The 4,758-nt window shown below is 38.1% G+C and overlaps 1 pseudogene; it reads right to left on the minus strand.

Annotated features, from left to right (window-relative positions):
• Nucleotides 1-1,295: 1,295 nt before the first annotated feature.
• Nucleotides 1,296-1,663, minus strand: LOC119817091 (annotated as a pseudogene).
• Nucleotides 1,664-4,758: the final 3,095 nt, after the last annotated feature.

Consider the following 4,758-nt stretch of genomic DNA (forward strand, 5'->3'; position numbering starts at 1 on the left):
AAAGTGTTTTTTAATTGAAGGTCCCTCCTCTCAGATGTCTTGACCTTGTGCCAAGTTAACATAAAACTATCCAGAACACTGTTCAAACCTTTAACCTCCAGGAATTTTCTCCCTTCTGCATTAATATTGCATGTGTTCTGTCACCATTCAGGTTTCTTTTTCCCTACCTCTGTCCCCACTACGGGCTGTTTTTGGCTTCCTCTACAGACACTCCAAATTTAACATGCAAATCTAAAAATTTGGATCAAAGTGTCATATATGAGAAAGATTAGGTGGCATTTATCTTTCCAGGCCTGGATTATCTTACTCAATATAATATTTTCTAGTTCCATCAATTTGGTTGTAAATTTCATAATTTTATCTTTCTTTGCAGTACTAAACAGATTGTGTATTAATCAGGGAGGTAGGAAAGGAAAGTGGTGTGGGAATACGGTAGGAATTAGAGGAGAGGGAACATTTCATCCAGGAAAATATTTCATCCAAAAGCATTATATGTGCATGTCAATATTAAATAGAAAGTTTTAAAATTCTATTGTGTGACACTCTGATTGACACATTAGCATGAAGAAAGAACATGGTTGGTCAACAAGCCGAGAAGCTTGCTCTTTCATTATACCATTCTTGAAAGCATTAGCCAGTGTCCCAGAAGAACCATATTATTTCTCTTTAAGAGCAGTGTCTCCAGTGATCTCCATCTAGGCCTCATGTTTTAAAAGCCATACTCACTCTTGCCATTGCCACACTGGGAAGCACATTCTTAATACATAATTCTTCGAAGACAAGTTGCACTCAAGCCATTGTTCATAAAATATTATTCTTATTAGACAGTTGTCTACAATTTATTGTTGAAATAATAATAAATAGTTAGAAAAATACAGTTATCCAAGAACTCAGAAAAATTTCACTGGATATATACACCACCACAATTTTGTTAGGTATTCATCACCTAATGGACATCTAGGCTGGCCCCATCTCCTAACTGTTGTGACTAGAGCAGCAATGAACATGGATGTGCATGTATTTCTGTAGTAGGATATGGCATATGCTCAGTAATGGACTAGCTGGATCATGTGGTAATTCTAGTGTTAGTTTTCCTGAGCAATTTCCATGGTGATTCCCACTGTGGCTGTACCAATTTTCTCTCCCACCAACAGTAGATAAGAGTTCATCTTTCCGTATGTTTGCACCAATATTTGTTTTCCTTTTCTTTCTTGTTGACAACCATTTTTTTCCAGGGTGAGTTAGAATTTCAAACTAATTTTCATTTGTATTTTCCTGAATGTGGGACACTTTCTCTAAAAATGATTATTAGGATATTCTCCTTTGATTTGGGGGGTGATACGCAGAACAGAACAAGAAGGCCGAAGGAGGCCTCTTGGGTGCATTGGGGTCCTTGAACTTCTTTTTGGTCTCCCCTTTGGGAGGTGGTGTATGTTTTCATTTCTCTTTCATAACAAGCCTTGTCAGCCTTGGCCATGTCTTCATATTTCCCCTTTTCTTTAGCAGACATGGTCTCCCACCTTTCTGAGCACTTCTTGGAGAACTCTGAGAAGTTGACAGAAGCATCCAGGTGCTTGTTCTTGTGTTCCTCCCGGCAAGTTTGCACAAAGAATGCATATGAGGACATTTTGCCTCTCAGCTTCTTACGATCTCCTTTGCCCATGTTTAGTTGATTTTTGTCTGTGAGGCACAGAGTCACCCAGTACCCATCTGGTTCTCGCTAACCCTAGCGCTGTTTCTATGGTTTTTGTTTTTTCAAGACAGGGTTTCTCTGTGTAGCTTTGGAGCCTGTCCTGGAATTCACTCTGTAGACTGCGTTGGACTCAATTTCATGGAGATCAGCCTGCCTCTGTCTCCAAAGTGCTGGGAGTAAAGGTGTGCACCACCACCACCCAGCTCATTAAAATGTTTTCATTGCCACTGCTCTGTAGCATAATTTGAAAGCAACTGTGGTGCTACCCACAATAGTGGGTTTTTGTTTGTTTGTTTGTGTTTACTTAGAATTGCCTTGACTTTCCTAATAGCTAAGGTCTTTTGACCTGGAACATGAATCTTAATATTATTTTTCTATTGCAGTGAAGAATTAAATTGGCATTTAGTTAGGATTGCATCTGTAGATTGCTTTTGTTAGGATGTGATGCGGGATGTGTCTCTGTATGCTGTGAATAGGTTTTATTACTGTTAGTTAATAAAGAAACTGCTTTGGCCTATAGCAGGGCAGAATATAGCTAGGTGTAAAATCCAAACAGATACAGGGAGAAAGAAGGTGGAGTCGAGAAGCCAGCAGCTGCTAGGGAAGCAAGGTGTAAGGTACCAAACCATGAGCCTCCTGGTAAAATATAGATTAATAGAAATGAGTTAGTTTAAATTGTAGGAGCTAGTTAATAATACACCTGAGCTAATAGGCTAAACAGTTTGTAATCAATATTAAGCCTCAAAGTGATTATTTGGAAACTGGTGGGTGAGCAGGAGAGAAACCTCCAGTTACGGATGACCAGTGTTTACAATACTAATTCTGCCAATCCAGGAGCATGTGAGATCTTTCCATCTTCTATTCTCTTCCTCAATTTCTGCCTTCTAGGTTTTTAAGTTTTGTTATAAAGTATTTCACATCCTTGGTTTGGTTTATTCCAAGATTTTTTTTCAGGGATACTATCTGTTTCCCAGTATATTTGTCATTTTTATATAGGAAACTTGAATTTTGTATGTTAGTTTTGTAACCTGCCACTTTGCTGAAAACGTTGATCAATTCTACGTTTTTTTGATAGAGTCATTAGGGATTCTTTTGTATAGAATCATATCATCTGCAATTATAGAGACATCAGATTTTTTATTCTTATTTGTATCCCTTTCATTTTTCTTTTTCTGTTGCTTTAATTGAGAATTTCAGAACTACCTTGAATATTAGAGGATGGCAATTATTCCTTGTTCTTGAAAATTGCTGGTATGTTTGATGCTACTTTGGAGGTTCTAATGTGCTGTTACAGATTTGTTTAGATAAAAGCATCTTCCTTTCTTTAACATGGCATAGGATATACCTTCAGTAGCTGTCAGCAAATCTAGGACCTAGAAGTTTCAAAGTACAACTGTCATAAGTTAACTTAATCATTCCTGAAAATTCCTAGGTAGTATAGTAGTTTTGATTTGTGAGTCCTATGGGTAGTCTCTGGGCACTAAAAATAGAATTAATAAGCCTCCCAATTTGTGTACCTTTGGTTAGGGTGAAGTTGGGGGCTAATAACAATGAAATATACATGCTGCTCTTTTGGGCCAGAATGGTATATAATGATAGGGGTATGTAGCTCTGATTAAATGTGATTTATAGAAAGATGAATGTCAATGTACATGATCCTGTCCAGTTAACTGGAAGACAAAAATAGCCTCAGATCCTGTAAAGAAAGTATGTACGTTCTCTGGATTTAAGCACACAGTAAAGGAAAGATTAAATTATGGACTGTTTGATACTTACAGCATGGTTGCCCCCGTAAGAGGGTTAAAGGTATCCCATACAAGTAGAGAATATGGAGAAACTTGAGCCCAGGTGAACAGGCTTTGAGTGGGGCACTGACTTCAACTGACACTGAGAAAGTTTACAACCGTTCAAAGTTGAGTCTGGTTAATTTAGAAAGAAGGAAACTTGGCTAGCTATTGAAGGAAGCTGCAAAATAGGAATCTTATCAGATAAATCAGAAGGGCCAACTACAGTCACATCTGTTTAAATAATGATTTAGAAAGTTGGCAATGAAAAGAAGAAACCAGAACAGCAGGCCTGGCCTGAACAAAAGTTTAATGCATTAAAGAAAAATAGGAAGGCAAGGATTGTTTTGCCATGAGCATAGATTTGGGACTGGAGGAAGCCTCTGTGAGGTAGGAGAGAATCCAAATAGAAGACAGATTTGGGCCTTAGTAACTGGGCAACTAGTGTATACCAGTTACCTGGTAGTGCCTTGATGTGACCTAAGACTCAATTAATGAGTTAAGGGACATGCTTTGAAGACTGGGGTAAAGTAGAAGCAGAATAGGTCAAGTCCCTGGATGATTTTGGTTATGATAGAGATTTTCTCGGTAATAACAGAAGAGATTGAAATTTTATTTACTCAAAGCCGAACGAATCAGTTTTGCCAGAAAAATAAACATCTTAGAAGTATTCTTATATTAGCCAAGAAAGGATTTGTGTGGTGAGGAATAAATAAGGGCAGTTATAAACATTATGAAGCTATCTCCCATTTTGGGTAATTCTTTTTTTTAAGATTTATTTATTTATTATGTATACAGCATCTGCCTGAATGTATGTTTGCAGGCCAGAAGAGGGCACGAGGTCTCATTACAGATGGTTGTGAGCCATCATGTAGTTGCTGGGAATTGAACTCAGAACCTCTGGAAGAGCAGTCAGTTCTCTTAACCTCTGAGCCATCTCTCCAGCCTCCCACTCCCACCCAATTTTGGGTAATTCTAAAATTAGGAGCTATGTGTGACGTTATTATCTGAAGGTGACTTTGGGATTCCATCTGAATAGAAATTATAAATTCTTAGTTGTTCCTTTGTATTTTACCTTGAGCAGTTTCTGGACAACTGAATTAGTAATTCCATGGAGTTTGGTAGCTGTTGAAGTATTTATTCTAACTGGGTTTGGCCCTTTTGAAATTACCGAAAGCTGATTGTCTGGGTGGTTGCCTTTGCAAGTCTTTATGGACACAGGTTCCCTGGGCTAATGTTGGGAGCAGTGAGACCCCAGATCCTGAATTTCTTGTAATCCCC

Source organism: Arvicola amphibius, chromosome 6, assembly GCF_903992535.2.
Source record: "Arvicola amphibius chromosome 6, mArvAmp1.2, whole genome shotgun sequence".
Taxonomy (NCBI): domain Eukaryota; kingdom Metazoa; phylum Chordata; class Mammalia; order Rodentia; family Cricetidae; genus Arvicola; species Arvicola amphibius.